The 15,717-nt window shown below is 48.0% G+C and overlaps 1 protein-coding gene across 1 annotated transcript in view; it reads left to right on the top strand.

Moving 5' to 3' along the window:
• The first annotated feature begins 472 nt into the window (after window positions 1–472).
• The window catches only part of LOC144931713 (semaphorin-5A-like), a 61,453-nt gene continuing 46,208 nt past the window's right edge, over window positions 473–15,717 (top strand). Inside the window, exon 1 of the mRNA XM_078855927.1 lies at window positions 473–665. The gene's annotated coding sequence lies outside the window, so the exon portion shown is untranslated. The remainder of the gene's footprint in view (window positions 666–15,717) is intronic.

Genomic DNA, 15,717 nt, shown 5'->3' on the forward strand with positions numbered 1-15,717 from the left:
TATCTTTAGACGTGACTTAACCGAAAGAACCAAATAATAATTCCTGCAGTCACGAAAGTTCTAAAATTAAGATAGACAACACGTTCTACTTAATTAAATAGACGTTTTAATAAATGTTTTCTCCTACAACATCAAAGTGCAGCGCCACATTAAATACGCACTACAGTGACAATAGTTTAAAGCGATATGAAGCATGTTTTATTTTTTTTGGGGGGTGGGCAGAGCTTTGTGACGTCATATTTAAAGAGGGGGGGTCTGACTTTTTGTGACGCCGTGTAACGACAGGGGGGGGGGTCAAAAATCGTCCAAAATCGCGTGACGTCATTTATGGACGGCCCCTGTAGAGGGGGAGATGGGGGTGGTGTGTGCTGTGGGGTTTGTGTTTGTGCTGTGGATGAGTGGGTGGAGCTGTAGTAGGAGGGGCGGCCCCTTTTGGTGGTGGCGGCGACCGAGGAGGGAGGAGGAGGAGGGAGGATGATGAGGGCGTGGGGGAGGCTCGGGTCTGTGTTGGAGCGGAGTTGTGCTCGGCTGTGATGCCACTCGCTGCTGACTTGAGAGACGGAGAGGGCAGAGCGCGGCGTTCAGTCTCCCCTCCAGCCCTGCGGAATTGTGCAGCCCGCTGAGCCACGCGGGAGCCAAGTGGGGATGCGGTGCCTCTAATCCAGGTGGGAATCGCGGCTCTGCACAGATTCCTCCTCCTCTACTCAGCTCATCCTGATGTCCACCCCCTGATTTCTGCTCCGCCCTCCTCGGCCTCTACTCTCTCTGGGTTTTCGTCTTGAGTTTTCGTACCCTGCTCCGCTTACTCCATTGCCATTGCCCGAGAGTGATGGTGAGAGTGGGTAGTGGTGGTGGTGATAGTTTTGGTGGGGTCAATCTCTCTGGACTGGAGCCAGAGTGAGGACCTGCATGGTCCTCACGCTGTGTGCTCACTCACTCATCCTGTTATCCGCGCTTGAGTGCGGTTATTCGATGTCGACCGTCGCCAAAAGGAACTACGTGGAGGGTTTTGGTTTCACGCGAGCCACATTAAACCACACGCGCTTGCGTGGTGTGGACGAGCGCGAGATATGTGCGTGGGTGTGCATGTGTGTGTCGTGTAGCGGTCAGCGAGCGGCGCTACGAAACCCGGCGACCCGTTTGATCCCCGCCTCAAACGAGTACCTGGTGTGGTGTGTAAACATCACCACTGGGGAGACAAAGGCGGCCGGGCGTGCTGTTGGCCACCCACTCCCTCGTGTGCCGTGCCGACCTTTATAGGTGCTCGCGAAAAGCACTTGCCCCAACAGTCTCTTAAAGGCTATACGGGGCATCTTTATCTTCGTGGTGAAAGGTGAAAGATCGTCGCTGGTGAGTGACCTCTGAACTGCTCCTGTGACTCGCCGAGGTCGACTCGGTCTCAAATGAGTACTTTGCGCCGTCTCTGAATAGTAGCGTTCGGGAGATAAAGGCGGCCGGGCGTGGAACCTGCCTCTCTCCAAACCGTAATATGCGCTCGCTAACAGCCCTTGTGTTAACAGTCGATAACGGGAAAGGTTGAGCGAGGCAATGATCTGTAGAGAGTCGTGGTTGCTCCCAGATGTGTTATGCATGTTGATGGCTGTTTAAACGCATAGATATATTCGCGATGCGTAATCGTCTTTGTCATCACTATCATTGCCATTCATTGTATACTCTCTGTAGACACGCACGCGGGGAATTATGCTGACACAAATGGGAACACATTTATCAGGAGAACAACATTAGATACATGTTGGCTGTTAAGAAAAGTAGTCGGGCTCGGGCAAGGCACGGTGTTGGAACGGATGATGACCAAATGGTAAAGACTGGTAACAGAGTGGCAGCCGAATGCGAGAACATCAGATGCGCAGGAGCGAGATAGATTTTGGCATTGTAGGATCGTAAGGTGAACGCGGCAACGTGGGAAGGGAATTCGTCCAGTAGTGGATAGACCACGGACGATGAGCAGCTGATTTCGAGCGCTAGCAGTACAGGTGAAAACAATATACACGATTCCTCTATGTGGTCTACTGGCTTCCCCAACGTCAAATAATTGTGCATCTCCTGAACTGCCAGAGCAGCCTGTATTTTGTAAAAAAAAATCAATGAAGCGTCAGCTTAATAAAATCAATAACTTCACAGCTAATACTATATCCTCTTTAAACCCCATCGACAGCTCTGTGAAAATACCATGCATAACATGAATGTTGCCTATCAGCAATGAAAGTCGCATCTTATTTCGCGGATCACTCTGATTTATGAACATTGCGTTATTAACCCCGGGAAGGTAACTGCGTTTTTACAGTGATCAGTTTTAGCAGATGAAAGAATTGCATCCCCTCCTCCTGGAAAAGGCCGTCATCTAGCAGTGGATTAATAATGGCTGACGATGAGTACGAAGTAAGCCTGTTGTGTGGGTGCACAACAAAACAACATAATGTCGCATGCTGAAAAGTCCGAATAACACAGAATCCACCATGAAGGGCACTACGTGCGAGAAAGACAACGAGGAGTATTCCACGTCGGGTCTGTCCGTGTCGGCGACCCTGCAAATGTTTCCGCGCCCGGCAGAACAACATCCATCATACACACCTCTCGCTACGGCTGTTATTTTTATTTTATATATGCCTTCGATAGCAATTCATTACGATGCGATTTTGTTTCGTATGGAAATAGCTTTTATTGTTCTTGCGATTAAATATTTTAACAATGTTTTTTTAAAATCTGTACAGCACTTTGAATTGCATCATTTGCACGAAATAGTGCTGTAGAAATAAAGACTTGATTGATTGATACTAATTCGGCATTTGGGAATAAAAAGACGTATGAGGCACGAGTATTTACATGAACGGCGCGCGCAGGAAGAGCTTCGAGGTGACGTCGCCTCGGCTCCATGCGAAGAGGAGGAGGAGGATCGTGGCTCTAGAGAGAGGCAGGGCAGAGAAGACTGTAAACTTTTCGGTAAAGTCACGTAGGTAAAACATTAAAATTAATAAAAGTAAAATAAAATAAATATTACGACGTTTCGGAGGCAACACAAGCTTCCGTCTTCAGGTGGAACCGTCACAGCCACGACAGCTGTATCAAGTAAATGATAGATTGCAGGATCTTACCTACGTGACTTTACCGAAAAAACCTAAGAATATGAATCCTTGCAGTCACGAAAGCTTCAAATCTAGAAAGACTGTAAACATTCTACACGCAGTGGCCCGCAGAGCCGCGACGCGGGAACTGACAATGGGGAAGGAGGGAAGGGAGAGAAGCGGCTCCATTGGCCCACGGTGGCTAGGAGATGTTAACTAGCTCGCCCGGTACGCAGAAGGTCGTGGGTTCGATCCTGACCACGACGCATTCGGAGTTTGCATGTTCTTCTCGTGGCCGCGTGGATTTTTCTCCGTGTCCTCCGCTTTCCCTCCTCCACATTTAGAATCAACGACACGCATTTCGAGTATTTGACCCGCTGTACATTTCCACACGACCAGCCACTTCGTTGAGCTGTTATTTGTGGGCAGGTCGCTTCTGAATTTTGTTTTTATGTAGCTCAGTGCGACTTACCTGGCTGAATTCAAACACAATAGTTTAGGACATCGGGATCCTGACGATGCATTACGCGTCGGTTAATAAGAGACGGATATCGATTGTTTACGCTCACGTAACGTGCGTGCATGAACTCATGCAAATCATTGTGTGAGAATCAGCGTGTTTTAGATTCGTATACGCTGTATGTAATGGGTTCGTGAGATTTGCTGTTCAGCCACTCGAGGCTGCTCTCGTCGCCACAGCGTGCAGCGGATTAAGCGACGGTGCCGCACACTCGACGAAAGCATTCGATGCCACCATCTACTGTATATGGAAGAGATACAATTATACTCTTAGGTTGTTTCGGTAAAGTCACGTAGGTAAAAAATAAATAATAATAAAATAATAGAAATAATAATGGAAATAAAATAATAAATCACGACGTTTCGCAGGCAACACAAGTCTCCGTCATCAGGTGGGACCGTCACAGCTAGATTTACTGTATCAAGTGAGGCAAAATTCCAAGAGACAAGCTCTTAAATACAAGTTAAGGGTGGAGGGGGGGAGGGGCGCATCTGAATGTGGTAGCCAGTGAATGGAACGTGTTGGGGGGGGGGCTAAAAGAGAACAATCGGTGTACCTCGACTTGGGGTTGTAACCGGTGTTGGCTGACAATCCAAATACAAAAAAGGCAATACTGTTAAACGCTGGGGATGTCAACACTTATTTATTTTTTTACCTACGTGACTTTACCGAAAAAACCTAAGAGTATGAATCCTTGCAGTCACGAAAGCTTCAAATCTAGATACAATTATCCCCGTTGATAACTGGAGTTGTCAAATAATATTTGGTGGGGAGCGGTGGCGCAGTGGTTAGCATCATTGTTGAGTGATATCTGAACTGGTTCTGGGACTAAACTTTAGTGGCCCCCATTGACCTGCGTGGTGAAATATTATAAAACCAATTCCCATAACCGGTGCGGGTTGTTTTGACGACAGCCGAATGACAAAGTTGCTGTAAATGATCAATAATTTATTTAAATATGCCAGGGGAACGTGTGTGTATGCGTGTCTTTAATGCAATGCCGTGTGGTTGTTAAGTGTGGGGAATGATGTGGATCATTGGGCATACACCCTGCTCCCATGCACACAACACGGCCTTGAACATGGAGATAATGAAACACAAGCGCTTGCTTGTTTCATACATTACGCTGGCTCACAGGTAACGATTCTCCGACACCTGGACTAATAAATGCATGACATTAATCTTAAATCCAGGATAGCAATGTTGACCATCCACAGCCAATGGCAATCGGCATTCAACCTACACTTGGCAACAGGGGGCGCGCTGCAGTAACACGATGTAACACGACTTTTGTTCCTGGGTAGTAAGTGTAATTTTCTAATTGCTTACGCCTCATAAGTATATAAAATGGCTATTACTCCCCACAAACCTTGCTTTTGTGACCAGGTCTTTACGTGAAGGAATGACACAAATGAACACCACGTTTTCTCATTGAAAATAGGTACATTTCTAAATATCACTGTCCTGGTCACAAAAGCAAAGTTTGTGTGGAATAATAGCCATTTTCTGTACTTTTGAGGCATAAGCAATTTGAAAATAACACTACCCAGGAACAAGAAAATAAAACATAAATGTGTTACAGTATAACCAACCCGAGAGAATTGTAGCCATATGCTTGCATCGAATTTATAGCTTTCATATTCCAGGACACAATAAAAAAAAATCCATTTGTATAGCGCTTTTCATCAGAAATCTCAAAGCGCTGTACAGGACACAGCAGCAGCAGACACTCAGCATTAACATAATTATGTTATAAATACATTTTAAGAATCCATTTGCAACTGCTGTGACGAGCAACAAAAAGCAGTGACAAGATTGCTAAAGATATAATCTGCGACGCGAACCAAGTATAACATGAGTTAATTTATCGTGGAATATCCTCCGACCCCCACTAAATTCCAAGTGGATATTTTCCGGAGCCTAGCTCCGAACAGCTTTGGAATGACATTATACGTCCTGCTTGAAGATGCAACCCAATAAAAGAACAGCTTTTATCTGCTAGCTACACATCGAGGCTGTTTGCCCCAGGCCGCCCACACGAGTGTGGCACTTGGTTCATGAGTGAAACATATTCTAAATGCATGTCTGGTGAACTTCTTTCGCACCGTACGTATCCAACCGTGCTAATCGGAGGTGTGGGCTAGACGGGCACTCCGTTAATTTGATAGAATTACTGTATTTGGTGAAACTGCGCTGGCAGTGATGGCACAAGCCCAGAGAATGAAACGACTTATTCACAAAATCATTTACGGCCCCTTTGTCCAATCCACTGCTGGATAAATACTTCTTGACCGTTTTTTCTCCCTGCGTCATAATACGTACATGGAACCGAGCATCTGAGGATCGATACTTATCGATAGGTTGTGGGTACAGTAATGGGCATCACGTTAACCCGGCAGACACTCGAGGCGCTACCAATGTAAAAAAAAAATCGACTCTTTTAATCGAATATGGGCCCAGACACTTGACGTCATTGAATCGCCGGGGTGTATTTCTGCCTAAAAAAAGGAAAATTTTATCGGCGACGTTTAAGACAATTGCCCTTCTTCATAGCACACATGGTAATGTCGAGTGATATCTGAACCGGTTCTGTGTGCTATGAAGAAGGGGGGCGGGGGATGGTAGTGAATCATTCAAACGCGAACAATGACATGTTGAGCCAGTGTACAGAGTCATTGTTCTGCCTCGCGCTGCGTGGCGAGCCTTGCAAAGTGTCCACCTTTGGCCGCGAGCCGCAAGTGTGTGAATGGCTGCTCTGACGCTTGTAGCTGCGGGAGATCAAGTGCCCTTATTGTGGATGCCTGCTGGGGTGGGGGGGGGATGAGGTGGGTGAGATGGTAGGCTGGGGGGTTAGCATGGGGGAGGGAGATGGAGGTGGGGGCGGGATACTGGATGGGGGTGGCGTGATCAGGGGAGTTGCAAGGGACGATGGGGCGACCCGGTGGCTAGGAGATGTTAACTCCCTCGCCTGGTATGCAGGAGACCGTGGGTTCGATCCCGACCCTGACGCCTGCTGCTGTATATTTGCAGTTTGCACGTCTCTCTCTCCCCGTGGTCGCGTGGATTTTTCTCCTGCTCATCCGATTTTTACTCCCTCCACATTTAGAATCGTGCGTTTAGAATGTTTGACTGCTGTAAATTTCCACGTGATAAGTCGCTTCGTTGAGCTATCATTTGTGGCCAGGTCGCTTCTGGAAAAGAGCTACGTAGCTCAGTGGACCTCAGCGGGTAAAATAGAAAATAGTTCATGAATTAACGATTCTCGTGAGCAGTCACTACTACACGATGGTAAGCAATAGATGTATTGTTTTCTGTTATACTTTATCCGGACATTTTGCCTGCACCAAATATGTTTTGAGAATATATTTGCAAAGGATGCAGTTGCATCTCTAACGTTATATCCCATTGTTGTTTTTGGGGGATTAAAATTAAAGCACACCACAGCAAAAGCCCCTTCCCACCCAAATGTTATCTCATCGTAGCCTGTAAAATGTACGTAGGCATACGTTTGTGTTTGTTTACGGTCATGGCAAAGTGTCGTAAACCGCCATGTATAACATTATCTTACGTCAAACGTAGCCACTTTCGAGTGGGAGCGAGAAAACGTTGCTGTGGTTGTCAGCCGTGCCCCTTTGTGCTTGTGACAGATTACTTCTGCCCGTGGTCATTTATTTACAAGTGCTTCACTTTCGAACGAACGCGTGAGCCACCCATAGCCGCAGCCCTTTCACTCGCCGCGCATAAAATGTTTTCGCGCGTCGTGGGTGCCAATTAACATACTGTAGATTAAAGCCAGTGTTTGACGCCCTCCATGGGTTCCGTTGTGAATCCTTCACGTGATCGCTGCTGGTGCTCGGGGCTGCTGTGCAGAGTTGACATCCGGCTCGTTGCCCCTATTTTGTGGTGTGACTGAAGCAATTTGCACTCATTCTCACAGAGATCTATTCAACATTGGCTGCGACCTCATTATTTATACGAATCACAATTTACAATCCTGGATGAAGACCTTCCCTCGTTTTTTCAGCCACGGGGCTTGTTTCACCATACTTCACCATGCTGGGCAATGTGGGTTTTAGTGAAGTGGATCTCCTCGGATCTCCACTGGGTGCATGGCGCCACCATGCCCACCACTACGCATTGCTTTGCACCGGTAGTTGCACCCTCAGATTATTGTTCCTGTAAAACAAACGTCTCGGGTCTCCTTTTCAGGAAGATACAGCCATGGGACATGAGGCTCATTCCATTCATACGTTGGGTGAAACTGAGTATCCAGAGAATATGTATGCGCAATACTCGGCACTGCAATCATCTGGCCACCTTGCAGTCCCATGTCTGCAACACCTCACGAGGCCTCGCGATCTCCCGTTAAAATACGAGATCGGCTCAACCCCCGATATGCTTCGAGATCCAAAGTGAGATTGGGGTGCATTTGGAATGATTTGACCAAAGGCTATGCACGGACAAATTTGCATGCTTGGCAGTGGAGATGTTCAGTGCAAAGAAAGGTTGGACACATTTGGAATTAAGCCCGATGCTATGGCTGGCTCCCGCACCCCCCCCCCTCCCCAAGAGTGGAAATCTCTCATCATTTCCTGGGGTATTGATGTGGTGGGTAGAGCACTATATCCAATTAGCGAGGCTTGTAGCGTTATTATGAAAGTAATTTACTGCACATAATCGCACCCCCATTGCCTTACAATGCGAGCTGTAATATGTCTCCCATTTAATTTCCCCAAATGTCCAACGCCCACTCGGGTCGTGCTCGGTGCGTGAAGAGCGGAGACTGTTTCCTGCTTTCCGGTGTCAATAATTGAGAGACGCTCGCCGTCGACGTAGCTGGAGGCGGTGTCCGTCCCACTTTTACCTGTGGTGGGAAAAATTGGGTCACAACGTGCAATGGATTCAAAACCTTTGCCCTAGTTTTTTTTTCCCGTCCTATTATTGTTATTTTCACTAGTCCATAACTCAGTGCTGCCGAGTGAAATCTTTTTTTTTTCTTTTAAAATATTGCGCTCTTTTACCGCAGTGTAAGCTGAACGCCAAGCAACGGAGATGAATGAGACTCGTGTGAGTAGCATGATGCATGGGAGCGCTAGCGCGCGTGTGTGCGCGCGTTTGTGAGTGTGGCGGCCGGTGCACACGTGTTGTGTTGGCGTGTGGACAGGTCAGAGTTCATCAGCATCAGGCGCTTTCTTTCCCTTTAACCCCCACCCCACCCCCAGTGGGTCAAAGCTCCACGCAGCGCGAGCAACACATGAAAATCCCATAACTCTGCACATCGCCCGTGCGCTTTATCGACCTCTCTTGACGCGTGTACCCACACACGCACACGTGGCCGATCTTGCCACGGCTGCGCGTCGCTGCAGCCAAAACCACCGCTGCCTCGCACATGGTTGGTAGCATCGCAGTCACCCTGGGTACAGAGACTGCCAGCCAGACTCTGTGGAAGCACGGACAAGAGCGGCCCACATCTCTGGTCTTCTCTCACCCTCCCTACTTTTCCACGTCCCTCCCTCTCCGCCCGCAACCACAAGCTGCATACACATGGCGCTCACGCAGGCTGCCCGAGCGAGGAGGTTCTTCAGCTCTGGCGTCCAAGCGGACCGTGAGTGATTGGGGGGGGGGTGCAGAGGGTGGTGGTGGTGGTGGTGGGGCGTCTCTTTTGTCCCGCTGTTGCTCTTTTGTGCGACGTCCTTGGGCTGCCTGCAACGGATGCTGTCACGGGAGGCATCGTCTGTGTGTGGGTGTTGTTGGTTGTTTTTTCTTTGCCACGGTGGGAAGCCTGGCAAGGGGAAGGTGTTTGGGGGTGGTTACGAGGTTGGCGTTTGGGGGCGCGGGTTTCGTGTGTTTGTGAGAAGGCGGTGAGGTTGGTGGCGTAGGGGAGGAGTGGGGGTGTTTTGGACGCGGTGGTCATTGTAGCTCCTGACGGTTGCTGGGGGTGATAGCTTCATTCAAAACAAAAAGTCCGGCAGTCGCCCTCGGCGAGAGCGACGCACAAAAGCGTTCCTCTCGCCTCACAAGCGGCCGGGTGGCCAGATCCACGATAATCCGGAGTGCTTCTCCCCTCCTTGCTTGTTCCTCGCCTGTCGGCTCCGTTTTTCTCACACGGTCACTCGCCGGGCCGGCAGCGAGGCGCAGGAGAACGCACAAATCTTCCCCCACATCCAGCAAAGCAAAAAACGGAAGCGTTTGACAAGAGTCGCAATGTGATGAACCAAAGCAGCGAAGGGTGTTTGGTGACGTTTGTGTGGTGCCGAGGTGGTACCGTGTGTGGGTGGTGGCGAGGTGGTGGTGAGGTTGTTCGGTGAGGTGGTAGTAGGGTGAGGTGGTGGTGATATGGTGGTTGAGATGGTAGTGGTAGGGTGATCTGGTGGTGGTAGGGTGATGTGGTGGTAATATGGTGGTGAGGTGGTGGTAGGGTGATGTGATTCGGAGAGGTGGTAGGGTGATGTGGTGGTGAGGTGGTGAAGTGAGGTGGTGGTGAGGTGGTGCAGTGGCTCTCACTCGATGGACCGTCAACAGCCCTCACCTCGTTCATGCCCAACAGCACTTCCTGCCTGCAACAGCCAGAGCTCAAGTTATTTCTCGCTCTTGCACCTAATTATACATGAGCTTGCATTCTCTCTCTTTGTCCAATGAAGCTTCGGCAGAAGGGTTGCTGAAAGAGACTTCGCTGTGCACACAGAATGACACAAAGCTGGATCATGAATTCACTTTTGCAAACAAATATTTTGTTCTTCTTGGTTTTTTCGGTAAAGTCACATAGAAGGGAAATAATAAATTCATAAAAATAAAACATAATAAAATAAAAATTATCATGACGTTTCGGCCACAACACAAGCAGCCGTCCTCAGGTGAAGAAACAGAGCTGTCGGAAAGACAGCGTCCCAAATGATGGGCTGCTTGTGTTGTGGTCGAAACGTCGTGAGAATTTTTATTTTATAATGTTTTATTTTTATTATTTTATTATTTCCCTTCTACATGACTTTACCGAAAGAACCAAGAAGATGAATCCATGCAGTCACGAAAGCTTTAAATAGAAATATTTTGTTCTTCAATTGAGGCACACTTATACACCGAATAACAAAAAAAAGATTAATACATATAATTGGGAGCATGGCGTTGTGCTTTATTCACTCATTCTATGGTTTAGGTGCTGGCATTCACAGTGCGTGCGTGTACGCGTGCGCGCGTTCTGTTTATAGCACACGAATGCGTGCATGCCTGCTTTCTTTCACGTGAAGCCCTCTCGTTGAACGATGCTGCCAAACCAAACCTCGCGTGTGTCCCAGGATGGATTTCACAGGCGCTGGCTTGAGAGTCGCTCCAAATCCGTCCTGGCGTCTCTCCGCTGGGACCTGCACGAACCTGAAGTCTCACTGATGTGTTGATGTTAGCAAAGCACGAACATTTGAGCCCGACTCGAGCACTGTGCCCTGTCCTCCGCAACCGTGTGATTAGTTAACTAAAATACTGCCATCGGCCGAGGGAAGTCGGATGAAAATAATAATATGATGATTATTGAAAGCAGATGTGCCCGGCGTGCCTTCGCGAGCGTGATGAAAGATGAGCGCGCGGATGGTCGCTCGTCGAACAGGCTAGCAGTGCCCGACTGGGGGCTCCTGGGGTCTCCTGCCACGTAGTGATGTACCCCGACGTGAGGTAAGGGGCCGTCCATAAATTACGTCATGCACCTGGGGGGGGGGTCAGACATTTGTGACGATGTGTGACGAGGGCGGGGGTTGAGAAACACATAAAAATGCGCAACTTTAAATAAATAGAGACAACACGTTCTACTTAATTAAATCGACTTTTTAATAAATGTTTTCCCCTAGAACATCAGAGTGCAGCACCACAAATACGCACTACAATGACAATAGTTTAAAGCGATTTGAAGCATGTTTTTTTTTGGGGGGGGGGGGGCAGAGCTTTGTAACGTCATATTTGAGGGGGGGGGGGGGTCTGACTTTTTGTGACGCCGTGTGGCGACGAGGGGGGGGGGGTCAAAAAATCGTCCAAAATCGCGTGACGTCATTTATGGACGGCGCCTAACCTCTCTTGGCGTCTAATAAGTGGCCGTAAACAGGAATATAACGGTATACACCTTACCGGCAGTGCTCCAAACAGCAAGCGTGTGTACTGCCACTGCTCAGAACGGTTCCTATTCCAATACACCACCACGGTGTCTCCGCAAAGGAGAAACGGCAGTGAACACGGGGCCGCAGGACGAATATGTTTCGTATCGGGAACGTTTCAACATTCCCGTTTCAACTGCTGCTTATAATAATAATTACTAAGAATTTACAGCCGCTTCGTCGATTCGCATCAACGAGCACCACCCAACATGTCTTTGACTTCTACTTTTGACTTCTATCCCCCCCCTCCCCACACACACCACTCTGGGGTGAGGTTAGAGTCGGTCAATATTTATCGAGACCGAATGGGTGGATTATTTACGCGAAAGTCAATAGAAGCGAGGCCGAGTCCCAACCGGCCGTAGCCGTTTCACCAAAGTCCCATTTTTTTCTTTCTTTAACCAAACGGCGTCCAGGCGTCACGGCTCTCCCTCCCTCTCTCTCTCTCTGTCCGAACCCTCTCGCATAGCCACACAACACCCGTTGCTCGCCAGGTCAATTAGCGGCCTCGCTCGACATCGGTGGCAAACGTTTTTGCCGCATCACGCCACCAGGGTTCCCTTTGTAAGCGATGCTAATGCGGTGTCAGACGATTGTGAATTGCCTCATCAGGCACGCGTTGTGACCCCCCCCCCCGTACCTGCTGCTGCTGTTGTTGTTGCATCACACTCGGCGGGGCCATCTGTGGGAGGGCGGCTTGCAGGCCTCTCTCTCGTGCCTTGGATCGCTTCCAGGACTCCACGGCCAGTGCGCTGCAAGTTGTTATTCGGGGCCGTCCATAAATGACGTCACGCACCTAGGGGGGTGGGGGGGTCAGACATTTATGACGATGTGTGACGAGGGGGGGGGTGTTTGAGAAATGTGACGTCACATCAAAATGCGCAACTTTAAGTAAATATAGACAACACGTTCTACTTAATTAAATAGACTGACACCTTTTTTTACAAGGAGTCATGTTTGCATTGACCACAATACCTGCGGTCGGAATGCAAACAAAAAACACAACTCTGATCATGTATGAACTGTCCTTGAAATTGATTAGTCCACACCCGAGACAGCTTTTCTTAGATCCTAGTCTCCATTGGTGTTGGACCAGATGACGCCAAAAGGCGCCTTTTGGCGTCATCTGGTCTAACACTATGTGAGACTCTAAGAAAAAAAAGGTGTCAGTTTTGTTGCCAGATAAAAGCGTAAATTTTTTTTTATCATATTTTGCTACTGGCAAAGGAGGTTCCAATGGTGTAAATATAGGAAGTTTTAGCCTTTACCGGATTTCAAAGTAAACACGGGCGGGTGTTTACTTGCACATATAATACGTGAATGTCTAAACAGCTTGGTAACTTGTATTGTACGCACAACTTCAAAACACATCAGTAAATTCTAGATTTGAAGCTTTCGTGACTGCAAGGAATCATCTTCTTAGGTTTTTTCGGTGAAGTCACGTAGAAAGTAAAATAAAATAAAAACAAAAATCACGACGTTTCAGAGGCAACACAAGTCTCCGTCATCAGGTGGGACCGTCACAGCCAGATTAGCTGTATCAAGTGAGGCAATGATTCAAGATGTAATCTCCCTCCCCCCTCAACTCGCTTTTAAGGGATTACATCTTGAATCATTGCCTCACTTGATACAGCTAATCTGGCTGTGACGGTCCCACCTGATGACGGAGACTTGTGTTGCCTCCGAAACGTCGTGATTTTTGTTTTTATTTTATTTTACTTTCTACGTGACTTTACCGAAAAAACCTAAGAAGATGACATCAGTAAATCTTTGAAAGGTTTATAGGGTTTTTCTTTTATCCCGAGTATCCATATATTCCCCCCTCCTTTTTTTCCTTGCCACAGATACGTACCATGTCTCACTGGCTATGAATTCAGAGTGCAGCAGTGACGTGCGGTGAGGTCAATGGCTGGGGAGGCACTGGCTGGTATCAGAGCCAGATTCACACACTGAGGGGGGCGTGGATGAACGTAATCAACCAGGTTGGGTGTTGACTGTTATGTTAGCCGACTCTCTCTGTTGTATTACATTATATTTCTAAGCTTTCTAGGTTTGTTTTCTCATTCATTCGTACCTGAAGACGATTGCTTGTGTTGCAAACGTCGTATTCTATTATTTAATTTATTTTCTTTCCACGTGACTTTACCGAAAGAACCGAAGAGAAATTCCCGCAGTAACGAAATCTCCAAATCAATTTTGAATATTTATGTTGTTTTTTTAATATTTTGTTTAGGGTCCCTTTATAACATATGCTACAGGCCCCGCACTGGCTTAATCCGGCACTGGGTGGAGGTGCTCTTTAAATTATGACTGCGTCGAATTTCCACTTCCCTTCGCTTGTAGGGAGCCTCCCAGGGTCAGGCAGGACTCGCAAACTCTGCAGAGTTTTGTCGGCCGTAATTCCTCTACGGGACACCGAGCCGCATCTCTCGGGTCACCTGTGCTGTGACGAAGCTCCCCCGAGGTGCTCACGTGAGCACCCGTGACAGGCGCCGGCGCGCGCCGGGGGTCGGGTGGGGTCGTTGGAATTTTGGCATCTGGCAGCCGCTGCCGAGGCTAAGACGGCGAGGGTCATTCACGACGATGGCCGTGGTGATGGTCGTGAGGATGAGGGCGCGCGTGGGTTGAGCTGCCTTGCGTGGGCTCGCTATGGCGCCTCTTTAAGAGCGGCTGTTATTTATGGCTGGGGTAGCAAGGATTGGAGCGCTCGAGAGCAGATGGTTTCTATTGCTGGTGAGACATTAATTCACTCATTGTCGTGGGCTCCCCATGCGTCCACGCGTGGATTTGAATCGGTCCGTGAGCGGATATTGAAAGAATAGCACAGGTTGAAGTAAGTGTTTTTGTACGTTGGCTAAACACCCCTTTATAACCCATTGTTTTTAGGCTGTTTTAGTGGATGGCACCCATAAATCATCAATTGTGAGATCAATTCAATGGTGGCATTTAAGAGGCAGTGCACTTACTGGGTTGCGGACCAATGTTGCGCGGCGTTTGCGTGTTATCTAAACGTACGTATGCTTTTTTCTCTCAGCACTCGTACTTACTTTGACTTGTAAACATCTTCAAAAGGGAGTTGGTAAAGCATCGCTTGTGAAAAAAGAGTTCCGATATTAAGTTCTGGAACTCCTCTCCTGAAGACCTAAACTCTCGCTCCTCTCACAAACTCAGTCTGCAGCGGTCTTTCTGTGACCTTATAACGCATCACAACACATGCCAAAAGCACTTTAGATTTCTAGCTCTGAGGATAACAGCGACGCTGCTCACTGACATTTCACAATTCCGACTAACACGATACTAACACCTCATCATATATATGGATGCTTGAGGAATGAGGCCGTGTTCTTCACGAACCCTGGTGCACCCCCCTCCCCCCCCCGACTTCTCCCTACGCGCAATGCCATCGCGTGCGTGCGGCTGCTCTGTGATTAAGGAGGACTTACCCGGCTGCTCGATTATGCGATTGCAATTATGATAAGGCCACCATCCGCACATTAGGGGCAATCAAATAATGAGCGGTGCAATTTGACCAAGTGCGTGCATTTGAGGGTGAGGCGCTGCTGTTGCCATATTTTGGGGGCAGATTTGTTATCCCCGTGGTAAAACGCAAAGAGGTGAGAGGCTAATAATAAAATAATACAAATACAAAACAATACAAATTCTCACGACGTTTCGACTGCAACACCAGCAATCATCATCAGGTGGGATTGTGTTGCTTGTGTTGCAGTCGAAACGTCGTGAGAATTTGTATTTTTTATATTTGTATTATTTTATTATTACCCTTCTACGTTACTTTACCGAAAGAACCAAGAATATGAATCCCTGCAGTCACGAAAGCTTTAAATCAAAATTTAGGTGAGAGGCTGTTTTCCTTTTGTATAGGTCTTTGCATTTTAAAACAACAACAACATAAAATAAGAATTGCCATTCTTCCCAGTGGCATTTAAAATGTTAATACTTGAACCCAGCCCCCTCTCCC

This window comes from Lampetra fluviatilis, chromosome 1, assembly GCF_964198595.1.
Source record: "Lampetra fluviatilis chromosome 1, kcLamFluv1.1, whole genome shotgun sequence".
NCBI classification, from domain to species: Eukaryota; Metazoa; Chordata; class Hyperoartia; order Petromyzontiformes; family Petromyzontidae; genus Lampetra; species Lampetra fluviatilis.